The 14,756-nt window shown below is 42.7% G+C and overlaps 1 protein-coding gene across 6 annotated transcripts in view; it reads left to right on the top strand.

Annotated features, from left to right (window-relative positions):
* Positions 1 to 6,242: 6,242 nt before the first annotated feature.
* LOC310902101 (uncharacterized protein) overlaps positions 6,243 to 14,756 on the top strand; it is a 176,498-nt gene continuing 167,984 nt past the window's right edge. For all 6 annotated transcript variants that reach the window (XR_014586484.1, XR_014586485.1, XR_014586486.1 and 3 more), the window contains exon 1: positions 6,243 to 6,496. The gene's annotated coding sequence lies outside the window, so the exon portion shown is untranslated. The remainder of the gene's footprint in view (positions 6,497 to 14,756) is intronic.

Genomic DNA, 14,756 nt, shown 5'->3' with positions numbered 1-14,756 from the left:
GAGGTTATATTAGCACTTATATTTGTGTTCACAAGGGTTGCTTGCATACATAAAGCGTGCAAGTGTTTCAGAATTGGGGCCGTAGTATGCAGTGTTACTGGGCAATAATCTTATGATGTAATCATAAACCTCGATTGTCTGTTTAATATCTCAGATGTTTCAATTTGCATTTTGTTAAAACTTGGCAAAAGGTTATCAGCTCAGATCCAAAATTCCCACAAAAATTGTTCTAATATGTAAAGTAAGTTTTGATTTATGGAGTGACAAAAATGTAAATTTCTAAGCATTTCAGTTTATTTTTTTGCCAAACTTTAGACTAAAATGACTTTTTTAAAGTGAAATGATTCTGGGTATAGTTATTTTCATGACTGTGGAGTAAAAGCAGTTGAAGATTTTAATTTAACTGTATTTACAAATAATTGTTATAAGAGCCTTGCTTCCCAGAAAGTGAATAAAGTGTCTCTACTGATCACATTGAGGGGAACTTGTATAGAGAGAATTGGTATTATTTTTGCAGGGAACCTGAGTGTAAAATCATCTATAAATACATTTAATATTACTAAAAATATATATATTTCTGTTGATCTCCTCATGAAAGTTGTTTACTCATTTCAGAGGAGTTCTGTATTATGAAATATGAAAAAATCATTTATGTAACATTTCATATAAGAGCACATTAAAAATATGTAATGTTTTAGAACAGACTGATTTTTGCAATAGCAAACCTTTGACCATTGAGGAAAAGATTAGTTTCATGTTGTGTTTACTGCTGGAATCTCACTGAAATTAGCAGAGTCATGCAGTGTATATACATGGATACATTTTATAGAAGAAATATGTAACAGCAGGCTGCCTTTGACAGCATAAAAATTTGAACACTGGGCTACTCTCAGGTTTGTATTAGTAGTTTGGAGAATGAAGAAGAGTGTAAACACCTCACAAAGAGTCCTCAGTTTAAATTCAATTCTCAGCTTTTCCTTTAAGATGCACAGAAACATGATATTTCTTTCATAAATACCTACTTTGTTGTTGTTTTATACATAAAACAGGCAATGGGGTCTCCTGTGTTTAATCATTTTAATTAAAAGTGTGAATTTTGCCAGTTGCATCAGCTGGTCTATGATTTTCTATGGAAGGATTTCTGCTGTGAAATTCATTTTAAATCTGGTTACCTTTTAATATTTGAAATCCTGGAAAAGTGTTTGGATTTTAAGAGAAAAAACATAACGCACTAACTTTGCTTTTAATATTGGAAGGATATTATTTAAATTTGATATTTTCCAGCAAGTCTTCTGAAATGCTCGTGGGGTGGGGTGCAAGGAACCAAGCCTTACTCAGTGTACTTGTAGGCACAACTTCCCTAGATAAAGCTTGAAATATCTCATGCGAGAAATGTCAGCATTTCCAAATTCTTTTCCCCCAGTGAAACAAATGAAAAAAAAAAAATCAGAAAAGGAACATTTTCACACAGCAGGGAGAGGATTCTGAGGAGTTTTGAATGGGAAATGTCAAAACAGAAAGTGTAACTGTTTCAGTTTTGCGTTTCTTTTCATTTTGATTCAAGATGAGATTTTTTCATTTTGATTATCTCCATCACGGAGTGAAAGGCCTTTGTCAAAACTGCCATTTTCACATGAAAAAGTTTCAAGTTCTGAAAATCACCTTCTTCTGGTGGGAAATCTTATTGATTGAGGGAGTTGGACCAGCCCTAACGTGAGGCTGAGCTGTGCGCAGCCCCTGTGAGCAGGCCTCATGTCAGGGCCTCAAGGCCATGCTGACCATCCACACTGGCTCAGCTTCTCGGCTGGGGCAGCCTCCTCATAGAGGTTTTGTGTGAACCCCCTGACTTTATGGGACTAGCTGCCTTTGAGTGGCTGTCAGGTGGTGTCAGGTGGCCATGTTTCCCCACAGTGCTTTGAAGGGGATGAGGACAAGGAGAGGGAGCAGAGCAAGAGAAAACGCATGACCCTGAGGCCTCAACCCCAGGCCTTCTCAGAGGTGGATGGATGAGCAAGGCTGGGGCATTATGTCCACGTGCCAGATGTGGTCCCCATCCTCACTCCATACATCCTCCCATTGGAAAAGGTCCAGGATGAAAAATCCTCGGATGAAGGCTCTCACAGACTCACACGTCTGAAATGGTCGGGGCTGTATTGATGCTTTTGGGGTTTGATGCTTTCATAGATTTCAGCCAGGGAGAAGCTGGGAGTGAAGGACAAACCTGTGGGCTCTTCCCTGTGCAGTACTCCTCTGGAGATGCCAGCTGTATTTGGTGTCTGAAGGGTACTCCGGTTGTGACCACTAGGTGAGGGAGTGCTTCTGAATAGGACACCCCAGAAAGATTATTCCTTCTTGCTTTCACCAGAAAGATTGTTCCTTCTTCAGGTCTTTTAAAGCACATGCATCTCCCAGAGAGAGGGAAGATAGGTCATTAGGAATCCAATTCCCTTGCTGTGCAAATGTTAAGAATAAGACAGGGCCCTACAAACCCTAAATAAACAGAAGTTACTCCAATAAATAGCCTTGCAGAACCCCAATCCTTTCATTATTTGTGTGTTTAATGCCTCATTGATCTCACCAGGATGAGTGATGTGATTTTAACAAAGTATGAGTGCGATTTGCAGGATACTCAGGAAGTTCAACTTTTAGTGACAGAAACCACACCAAGAATTTTTTGTATACAAGAGAAAAAAACAAAACAGAAACCCCTTTACTTCAAACTCTGCTCAATCTCCCTCCCCCCCAAGTAAATTAACTGTTTTTAACTTTTCCTTATTGCATTGTTGATACTGCAGACAAACCTGTTACTGTATGTACTTTTTCGCTCTGATCTGCTAAAAATATATATATTTTTAAAATAAACATTTTTATATTTATTTATTTTACTTAAATACATATACACATACTTAAAAGTACAAATCTACTGTTCTTTCAATTGCCTTTAGTTACAACAGAGGGAAAACACAACTTTGATTTTTTTAAATGTTTATGAGCCTTGCTTTTAGATCTCATGTGAGCTCAGATAAAGCTAATTTTTATTTTGGAGAGCACGTGTCTGAAATTTGATGCTAGCTGCTAATTTTACAGAGCTTTCATCCTGGCAGAGATATCTGAGTTCGGCAGGTCTCAGGAATGTCCACGTAGGCTGTATTTATGCGGTTGCAATCATACCTAGGGAATCTCAGTCTAAACAATATCATCATCGTAATTCAGCTCCCAAGCCTGTGCCTGTTAACAGTCTGGGAGCCTTACCTCCTCTTTAATCCATTGATTACACTTGATAATGCTCCTGCTTACAACTGTCCAAGCTGAGAATCCCTGAGCAGACATCTTTGCCTACTATCCAGCCATGCCTTTGTCAGTCCTTGGTGCATGTAGCACACCAAATTACTCTTTGCATTAGCATAAACAAAAGAAATGCAGTTTACGAACCATTAGTACGTTTTCCCTATATTTGCGTTAATTATAAGTACACCATACCCAAGTACTGATATAACTTTATTCTATAGAAGCTTTCAAGTAAAACAGTATTTATTGTGAAAGATGATTGCAGTTTCAATAACAACTCCTTCTTATTACTTAAAAAACATATATTTAGCTAGATACCATGAACACTAAGTTTAGTTCACTTGGCAGCACTTTAACCAACGCTTTTATAATCTTTGTATTTAAAGTCCCAAATAAGCCATAATTCACTGGCCATGCTGAGTAGTGACTGTATGTATCCTATGTTTTAGAATAAAAGTATAAAATTACAGAGATATGATCAATTATTTTAAAAAACGTAAATGTAGTGAAATGGTGTAGAAGAGAACCACATTGGTCTTCATTACTCTGAAAACAGAAATTGCTGGGAAGCGGGGAAAAAAGCAATCTGAAAAGAAATGGTTCCTGGGGAGAAATGGCTTTTCTGCAAATGGCACTGAGTGAATTCAAAAGAAAGTGGCTAACAAGGCGTTTCCTAATAACAAGCCGAGGGTGTTTCATACCCTTTCATCTTTAAAATTACAAATGTAAAATAATGTACTCTGTTTTATCAAGGATTACTCACTGGAGCCCATGTTTTTCTTTGGGACTGAGCGGTGCGTAGTACAGCGCGTTGCCTGAGAACCCTTCACTGCTGCCAGTGGATGTCTGCGCTGTGTGGTGCTGGGGAACAGGGGGCATCCACTTGTACGAGAGCCTTTCTTTCACCTTCACCTAGGATATTCTCCTACAGCCAGGAGTTGGGAGCAGTTTGCGACAATCTGATGAAAATACAACTCTGAGTTTTTTGGTTTCTTCCTTCCTATGGGAAGGAGAGAACCTGTAAAAGCCCTTTGAAAGAGCCCTTCTTTGCATTCCTTTAAAAAAGGGGGTTTTACAGATGGTGCTCACAGGGTGGACAGCCCCTTGGATTCAAGTGGGAGGTGGGACAGGTTGTCTGTGTGCTGGCGGTGCCCCACATGTGCTGCTGGCCGGGGGTGGTAGGAGGGGGCTCTGCTCGTTCCGCAGGGTCCTTTAATGCATCTCCTCCTTGTCCTGCCCAGGGCAGCTCATTCTGGAGCAGGATGGAAAGGGTCCTGCCTCCACCGAGGAGGGATAAACTCCCTCCTTTTAACACTTAATTAGGGGTAAACTCTCCCACAGGGCATTTAATCCAGATTTGTATGTCCTGACAGCATGGAGTGTTGGTGAAACTTTTTGTAAATTGCCTTGCTATGAATTTCTAGCATTCATTGCAGCATGTGGAATAAACCAAGGCTTTCTTCTAAAAGAGAAATACTTAACAATGGCAAAATAGGAGGAGATGCACCTGTGGCCAACTGATAAATATATGGCTTTATAAAAATGTAAAGTTTTGAAATTTTGGTTAACACAGTGAGAATTCAGAACACCATGAATAATTATAGATGATCCATTGAGGCTTGGTTGCAGTATTGAGCTAATAATGCAATATTTTGGACTTGGGGTGTGTTTTTTTTCTGAATTTCCAAGATGCACAACATAAAAATAAACTGAAAAGTGGCGCTACCTAGTGGGTGAGGAAACAAACTGGATCCCATACTGATTGCTGAAGGCCAACATTGTCTTTGTCCCTTATTCTTCAGCTTCCTGCCTGTAAAGCATCGTAAAATTACTGACCTCCAAAGGAGCTGGGGATGTCTTGGGGGAAGTGACCACTCAAGATGAAGGCCTTTGGGAGAGTGCCCCAGGGCTGGTCTTCTGCATACATTTCCCTTGACCTTGGTGATTGATGGTGGTGGGGTTTTTCTTTTTTTTTTTTCTTCTTTTTTTTAAATGTTGTTTTGATTCAATTTGTTGGCTGATTTGTTAAGAATATGGGATTGCTTTTTAATGTTTTGTTTATTTTTACCCCATTCAAAGGCAGTGGAAGCTGTTGGCTGTCCTCAACCAAGTAGGCTGAAGCAGTACAGGTCTCAAGGATAATTAATTGCATACAAGTTCTAGGCATAGATGTGATTGATTAGAGGAGAAATGCTCTGTCAGTTTTGGCGGAGGGGAAGGATGTGGCACAAACACACGTGTTACCAGGCATCAGAGGACAAACGTGTCTGGATAAGTTGTGCCACTGGCAGCACCTGACTAGTAGCTCACAGCCCAAGGCCCTGTGAGCTCAGGCTTCATCATTTCCAGTGCTGTTGGAAATGCCTGGTAATTTTACTCAGGGTGCACATTTCCTGTCACTTTGCTGCCCAAAGGGGTAGTTCTGCTGTCCATTGCAGTCCCGCCTTCCCACTCCCACCCTTGCCATGGGGACAGCACCGATATGCGTGCTGTGGCACAGCTGAGAGACTTGCTGTATCCAAAACAGGATCGTTTTGGCCAGGTTAGTCTGTAGCTTGATCATATCTTGGATCTAGTGCCTGACACAGCTGTGTCAGTGTTGGTGCTGGCCCAAGGGGAGGACAGGAACCTGTACCGGAGTGAAATTGTACCTTTTGGTACCTTCATGGAACCAGTCCCTGGGGCTCTCAGTGAGCTGTTTGTTTGCTGGGCAGTTGTCCTGGCTTCATTTCTCCTCACATTTCAGGTAAACCATTGCTATTATCAGGAAAGTTGCCCTGTATCTTTGTTGCAAGCCTTTTGAGTGAACAGCAGCAGTTTTACACTTGTGAATTTTCTTCCATTCCTCTGAACTATATTCTAATTTGGAGTTTTTCATCTTTCTGTTTAACAGGAAAGATGCCTGCTCTAAAAATATGGAATATGGCTCCAGATCCCTGTTCTGAGAACAGCTGGTCACGTTCAAAATGAACGCCTAAAGAAAACAGCAAATTTGAAAAGAAATGTGAATTTCTGAATGCTGGCAAGTGGCAGGCTGGCCTGAGGTAAGGCAGCCAATTCCTGGATAACTCCAGCGCCAGAGAGAGCGCCAGAACTTTCGCCTTCCCTCTTTCGCTGCAGAACTGGTGCTAAGGTTTCGCTTTCGCATGCAACCATTCCCCAAATGGTTAGTTCTGGAAATAACAGCCCAGTTCCAACGATGACACAGGTGACATTTTCAAAATCAAAAACTGGGACAGTTCTGTAGTGACATTTTTAGGGTCCCAAAATATCACTGCAAAAGACGAACGTATGCTTTAAAAAACATGCTGATGTCACTACTGCCAGTGTCTGCTTCAACCCCGATGCATGCATACTTCCCTGAGTGCAAGGTTTTTTCCAGTTGCTTTAATTCTATGTAAATTGTGTCATGAAACACTGAAAGTGCTGTTAATGTTCATTCTGGTCTTGTCTGAATCATGAAGCTGAACCAATTTAACTCCAATTAGTTCAGTAAACCAGTGGAACAAGTATATAGAGTCTCCTGGATTGTTTAAACTCATTATCTTTTAGCCTGTACATTTGATAAGTCTGTGATAGCTGGCCACAACTCCAGTTTTAAATGTCGTATTGGCATTTATGCCCGGGCTGCCCGGGTAGGAAATGGCACACCTCGTCGCGCTGCCAGGGTGCCTGAGCAGTCCCTTCTCGGCTGCAGCGTTTGGAGGGGCTGAGTGCTGCTGGCTGCTCTCTGGGCGCTGCTCTCTGCAAACACAAAGTGACTTCTGCTCACTTCAGGGCACTGCCTTGACCGTGTGTTTTGCAGTTAGGAAGGAAGGAAGTGTTTTAGGGTTTAAAAGGAAAGTGGAAAAACTTGAGACCTCTGATGTGCTGAAAGAGGCTCCTGGGATGCTGAGCTGTCATACGGTACAACAGTGGTCTTGCTAAAATTAGAGTCAGTGGTCCTTTTATTTTATCAGTTAGAAACCAAAATAGTGTTGCACACAAACTCGCAGATCCCACTAATTAGAAGAGGAGCTTTTGTGTCTGTCATCAAAACACAGTAAGTCCTGGAGGTTCTGCAAGGAATACGGAGTTTGGGGTGAGGTGTCAGAGGGAAGCAGGGCTGGATGAGGTATTTCTGCTAATGAAATACAAAACACATTCTCCTTGGAGATGTCAAGGCTTCCTATGAGCTGAGATAATTGACTTACCATAACAAATTTGTGACAAAGGCGGGTTTACACTGATTTGCAGATAAACTCTGAGCTTAAGACACTGGGCATGGCACGAGGCACGTGGTGGGGTTGGGACTGGGCATGGTGGAGGAGCCCACACTGCTCCGTGTTGTGCTAGGAGGAGCTGCAAGGCTCTCCGGAGCCAGCAAACGTACTGTACTAATTTGTCCAGACCCCTGAGCTTAAGGACAACTGCTTATAGTGCTTTACAATGCTAAGTGTACACAACAAAAGGTGACAGGTACACAGAAGTAAATTGTAGGCATCTTAAACGTATCGGCTCTACCCCTCATTACAAAATGGCTTTTCTGCTGATAGATATTTCCTACAGTGTTTGTCAAACAGTAGGTTCATGGCTTAGTCAGGGACAAAGTTATTAAGGACATAAAACGCCATCTGGATGATGCTAATAAACATAAAACCTAACCTTCAGATACACTGCTGCAGTGACCAGACTGCACCAGACCAGATTACCCTTTGTTTGTGTTAAAATGTGAGCCCTGTACTAACCATCGTGGCTGCCCAACTTCATATATTTTACTCTGGAAACCTAAAATGTGGTTATTCCAATGAGACAACCAAGTGACCTGTCCCTGGCATCTTACTGGAACACGGTCTTGAACAGGCTGGTTTCCTAGTAGAGTTTCTTTTTCGGTTTCCAAACAGTTGGTGGTTGGTTTTGAACTTTTATTTAGGATTTTTGTTTCTCAGTTTAGTTGGCAGTTCATGTGGCGAGGAAAAAAAATTAAAACCCTCCTGCACGCTGAAAAAAAACTAAACCTATCCTATAAATTCTTTTTGGATTTGTTTTTTCAAGAAAATGATGGGATTTTCCATTCAAAATGTGTTCTGTGCTGTCGCAATGACCCAGCTATCGTTTTACTCCCAGCACCTCTTAGAGGGTGTATTGCTGTAAGGGACACAAGAAGGCCATGCGAGCCTAACCCTAAGCTACCCAGCATTAAAGGATGGCTGTCCTCTGGAATCTGATTTTCTGTCGGTGACGGGATGTGGTTTGTCAAATGAATCTGTGCTTAACACTAGCACTTGCCACTAAGAGCCAGTCTTTGCTGGCAAACATTGCATCAGCTTTGCGGTTCCTCATTCTAGATACCACGGCCTTGCGGATAGCAGGCAAGAGGTGCTGATGAAGGCAACCCTTCTGGTGCTCCCCGCAGCGCTGGCCTCTCTGAGGCTGGAAGGCAAGGCCCGGCTCAGGAGACACCAGCTCCAGCTGCACGGTGCTGTGCTCTGCTGTGCTCGCGGCCAGGTCCCACGCACCCTGCACCCTGCAATCTCCCCCTTGTCGGCAGCAGCAAGATAAATGTTGGCTGCTTTACCAGCCTGGGCCAATCTGAGCAGACCTCTAGACAAATGCAGATTCATGTGTTATTCAGTGCTATGAGGCTGCAAGGAAGATGCACACATTAAGGTGTCCAAATCTGGTGCCAGAACTAGTCAGATGCTTCCCAAATGAGCATGCACATGTGTGAGAATGAAAATGTTACACTTAAAAAGGACAGAAAGTGAAGTTTGCTGTCTAACCAGAGGCTTCTTCATGCTGTCAGGCTGATTTTCAGCCTTGTGTATGGCATGTTAAAATAGGCAGGACAATTGCAAGGTGTCCATAAGCCAAGCCTTTTGGAAAGTCATGGTTCCCAATGCACCCAGCAAGCTACTCAGCAGTTGAGTGGCTAAATAAGCTTGCCACTGTCCCTTTTTACTTGTCAAATAGTATTTTTTTTTGGGGGGGTGGGGCGGGAACATGCAATACTCTGAGCCATTCTACTCAAGTTGCCAGGCAAGCAGCAGCAAAAGTTTGACCACTTGGCAGCATCACTGTGTATCCACAGGCCCCAGCAGTAAGTCTGTCCTGGGGAGATGACAGCTCTTGGCACTTCTTTCTCCCCTTTCTCTGTATAGGCTCAGTATTACAAAAATGTTTTCTACAGGAGCAAAGGGCATTTCCCCTGAGCCTGCAACAGTCACAGGGATAGCTCTAGGAGCAGGAGTGCGAGCAGCTGACTCTATGAACTGATGTTAATGCTAATTACCCCTCTGCACCTGAGCAGCTCTGTCATGACCATCCTTTAATGCTCACTCCAGCCTATACTTTAGCTACGTAAGTTTAAAAGTGCCCCCTTCCTTTCGCCCCTGAGGTGTCAGCTGCAGGAGGTCTGCTCTGCCTCGCTTGGCTAAGAGTGCCACTGTGACATGAGCACCCTTAGGTCCCTGGGGCAGATCAGTGTGGCTGTGGGGCCTCGGTCACTGCCTTAGGTCCTGGACAAGCCCGCTGCCCCCAGGATTGCCCAGTCTCAATGGAAAGAATGAACAGAGAGTTTAAAGCAAGAGTGGTGATGGAAAGTTGGTGTTTCAGTGCAGAGTGTGGGTTTCCACCTGGGCTTGTTCTCAGCTCCCCACCACCCCCCAGCATGAGATGGCCTCCTCAGTGCCCTGCAGCAGCTCAGGCCAGGCCAGGCCAGAGCAGTGTCTGTGTGTGGAAAGCACTTGACTTCTCCTCCTCCAGCCCCTCTGCCCTGTCCCCTACACCCTGCATTTGGGATAAGACTTCTTGCATACTTCTGGTCAGAGACTTGAGGTGTAAATAACGTGAAAATGTGCAGTCAGTAGCATGTGCTCAACTAAAGCAAATCCTACGCATAAAGTTTTAATACTAGTAAGTCATTTGTAAAAATTCTCATTTGTCTGAAGCCATTACGGGTGTATGGTACTCAAAGAAAGGTGTCATCTCTGGTTTTCATCCGATATATCCTTTGGCTCAGACCTTGTCTTCCTTTTCAAGTGTGTATTGCCTTTAGTCGTCTCCATGTGTAGAGGATTTTGCTTCAGGTGGAATAAAGTAGCAATTTTTGCAAACAAAAAAATTCATCCTTATGAAAATCAGTTGCAATTTAATAATTCATAGAGTAATATTCAGAACAAGAAACATCAGAATAGAACTTAACTAAATATTCACAGTTTGGGAATATCCATGTTTACTTGCTAACGCTTTTTGAAAAATATAAGCCCAAATATAGGAAATCTGTGCTATTATTCATTACAATTAAATGGGCTTTGGTTCTCAGAGACTCCCACTAAAATCTGCACTCTGGTGAACAAGTCTGTACTAGATTATTTAGTGTCTGCTATTAATAAATATTTCATTGTGGTGATGGAAAATATTTTTTCTTTGTGATACAAGCCCATTTTTTGCATCCTGAAGAATTTTTAAGGCCTTTTTTTTTTTTTTCCCTGGGATGGGACTTTCATGTGCAGGCAGCTGCTGAACTGCTTTAGCGGCTTGTATTGGGGTTAGCTGGCTGGCGTGTGTTTGCGGCTGTGTGGTAGGCTGGGGAAGGTAAGTGGAAGAAGTGATAAGAGTTCAAATAATGCTTTGGAAACCGCCTCCTCTTCAGAGGTACTGAGATGCTGCTGAATTCAGACAAGGCTCCTGACCTTAAACCAGGATTTCAAATGGAGAGGCCTTTTCAGTCAATGGTCTTTTTAAGGCCAACGGAAAACAAGTGAGTTTTCCAAAAGCCATTTTTCAATGGAAATGTTCCTTTGCCAGAGATACCATGAGTAATCACTTCCTGCCACCAGAATGGGACTCTATTGTGTGTCAGGGAAGTGAGGCGAAGGGGGAAACCTGTCCAAAACATCTTCGTGTTTCACCATAGAGCCTTGGGAAACCAAGAAAATTTCTGAGAAAAACATCTTCCTCGCCACCCCCCTCCCCATTTTTGTCAAAATATCTATGGGGAGATAAAGGAACAGGAGGACATTCAGGGAAGAAGGAGCAGGCAGTGGGTTTCCTGACCACATTAGCTTCCTGGCTTCAGGAGCAAGAAGTCTTCTGTCCTGCAGGACTTGCTGACTTTCCTATGCTTGTTTGACTCTACGAATTCAATGGGCCGTGGAGATCCTGTGGATCCAGGGGTTCTTTCTGTGTCACAAACATCAAGGCAAATGCTGAGGTGATCATGCGTGGTCTTTTCTGGTCTTTCTAAGGTAGCTTCTCAAGAAAGTTTCTCCAGCTCTGTGCAGCCCCTTCCATTGGTACCTTTACAGGGGCTGTGCATTTGCTAGCATTAATTTAACATGGGAGTCAGACTCATCCCTGGATGATAGTCCAATACTCATTGAATGTGTTGAAAATTTTCTGTTCTCTTCAAAGAGAGCAAGAGCAAGCCCACCTCAGGCAGCTGGCTGAGATGCCCACTCCCTTTGAGGGATCGATTTTCATGTCTTTTTAAAAAACAGACTACTGAGGGTCAAAGTAGCAACTGCAAGCTAGGCGTACTCAGAGTGCAGCACTGCCAGAAGATGCAGGGAGGGAGAACACAGATAGAGGGAAACAAAATGTGTCCCCCAGCTTCTCACGGCTGAGCTGTTCAAAGCAGCATTGCCTGGTCCCTTCCTTGCCTTGGTCTGCATTGCTTCCTCAGTGTTTAAGCGCCTGGCAGAGGCTAAAGCACGTTATTTATCTGTGTACTTTGTGGGGTGTGTATTTATGATGGAGGCGTGTGCTGAGGGGCTAAGGGCACTTCAGTACAGGAGTCTGTGGAAGAGATGCCGATAGTTCCAAAATCTAAAGGTTGCTGGTGTTTTTTAATTCCTCCATTACTTCAGGCAATTGATTCCATTTTCTAGCTGAAGAAGAAGGCTTTTTATGTTGAGCAAACCATATTCCAATGTACTTTCATTAGTTATATTCATTAATGAACAATCCCCCCTCCCTCCTTAGCACCTCGTATGTGCCCACAATGTAGTGGCCATTATGTCCCTATATGAAAATCACACACCCTTAACTGTTTTTAATAATCTGCGTGTGGTCTGTCTGGCTGTTCTGTCTGTCTGGCACAAATTTCTAAGGCTATTAAAAAGGAAAAATAGTATTGGCTCCTGTCAGTGAGACAAGGGAAGATTTTCAAGGTCAAATCCTGCAGCAAACTGCTTTCTTTCACAAATGTGAGAGACTTGTAAGGACCCCATTCACGTGATAAATATTTATGATTCGGGAGGAGGAATTCAAGAGCAAGCGAAATCTTCTGATGCTGACTATCGTGGGAATTTTTGTGGGGAAGGACATGAACAAAATTAAGGGGAAAACCTTCAGCAATTTTAATCATTTCAATTGCATTTTCTCAGCAATTTACTTTTCACTTGGGAAAAATCCTTTTCCATTGGAAATAGTGAATGAGAGGGATTTTTTTTCCTTTCCAGACTAAGTTCCCTATATTAAGCCTGTAAATCCAGAAGTGGGACTCTGTGCAAAATGCTTTTGCAGTAATGGGTTTGCTGGCATCCCTCGAAGCTGAGGGACTATATGAATTTGCCAATGTATGGATCTGTTTTCCTTCATTCCAAGTTTCTCAGCTGACTTGTAATTACATTGCATGGGAGGCAAATATGTTTTCTTGGGGTAAACTGAGATTTTGAGTCAGGGGAGGAGTAAATTCTCATTCTTTTTTCCTTCCTTCAAGTAGAAGCCTAAGGAGATGGAGGCCACTCCCTTTAGACTTGAACGTGTTTCTTTGCCAAGAGCATTAGTTTGGGTTAGGGGATGAATTGCTTTGAGTAAATATCCCAAGTTTGAAACCCAAGTATCCTAGAATAGACTGGCCAGATCTTCTTATTAGCAGCTGGATATTTCTAGACAAGTCAGGAAGTAGCAATCAGCTTGATTCCTGTGCAATGTTTGATCTGTAGGATCCTGACTTATTTCCCACCAAAACGGTTTCATCTCTTTTTAGTAAGTCCATGTGTTGTTTGGACTTCTCCCTAAAAAATGAAAATTGGTTAAATTTAAAAATCTGACTATTTAGAAACTTTCAGTAGAAAACATTTTTACCTCCACAGCGATGTTCCTTTGGGAATGCTGAAACATCCACTCCACCATGTCTGACAGAAACTGATGGGGAAACTTCTTATTCCCAAACAGCTTCTTCCAAAACTCATTCTTCATCTTATTGTCTCCTCTGGCCTTCCCAACTGCTTCTCATGCCCTGGGTTTTAACCATGGTCTCTAGCACCTGGAGGACCTGTACGTTCTTCCAGAGAACCAAGAGCGGGGCCGAACAAAGAGAGCAAAATCCCTGGGAAAACACGGCAGTGGTATCCAGCCTCACCCTCCCCAGCTCGGTAATATTTCCATGTAAAAACGAACCTTCCAAGTGATGCTCTCAAAACACAGAAAATCTGTTATGTTGAGTATCCAGATGGTTCATCTGAGCATGGTGTGTGGCATTCAAGAGCCCCAGCGTGCCACTGCTGAGGGCTTCAGTCCTTTGGGGAAATCATGAAACACAGGTTACCTTCATCTGTGCTGCAGAAAAGTATCGAGTTGCCAGATATCTAAAGGAAAATTTATCTTATTTCGTGATTTGTAAACAAATCAACTGCACTGTTAAGAATAGTAGCATCAGAACTGAGAATCTTAGAAAAAAGGATTTCAGATAGGACCTGCAATCTATCCTAGTGGCAAAGTAGCAGCCCCTTTCTTCTTGGCACTGATATGAGAGCTTTATAAGCCTTGGTGTGTTCATCCTGAGTGGATGAAGAGGGTGTTTTATCACTCAGAAATAATGTTTGGCAACACTACAGTAAATGCAGTTCAATTTTAAGTGGAGAGACTTAGGCAGTGACAAGGTCAATGATGTTATTTTACATTAACATTTACTTAATACCACTATTTACTTGATTAGTGCTTGCTCTATGTATACCAGGTAGAGGACAGATATTAAGACCCTGCTGTCCTGCTAACAATAGCGAAGTATCAGTGAGATGAAGAGGGAGTGAGGAGCAGTGTGGATGCTCTGCCTGCTGTCCCAGGGGGCTGGCTTTGGATGGCTCAGCTGCTCCTGGCTCCTCCAAGCGCGTTCTGCATGGGGAGGCCGTGGGGGGGCCAGCATTTCCCCTCTGTGTCACTGCCTGCTGCGGGAACGAGGAGCATTGGGATGACTTGTGAATCAGATGCACATTTTCAAATCGTGATAATTAGTCATTTATTAGGACTGCATTTTACTTCTTTACTTTTTTTTTAGAGATTTTTCTTCTTCTCAGCTTATAGATGGCAAAGATTTGACAAAGCTTCCTATTGCCATACAATTTAGTATGTCTAGGGGAAATCACAGAGATAGAACCAATGAGCCACAACTGCTTTCAGAGTGGCTCTCTTTCTCTTCCACTTGTTCAGTTTCAGGAGCAAAGTCAGGTAAATAACTTCAGCTGACATGCGTTCACATTCCC

Source organism: Anser anser (assembly GCF_964211835.1).
Source record: "Anser anser genome assembly, chromosome: 6".
Lineage (NCBI taxonomy): Eukaryota > Metazoa > Chordata > Aves > Anseriformes > Anatidae > Anser > Anser anser.
The sequence above is the reverse complement of the archived record's forward strand: the minus strand, read 5'-3'. Positions and strand labels throughout refer to the sequence as shown.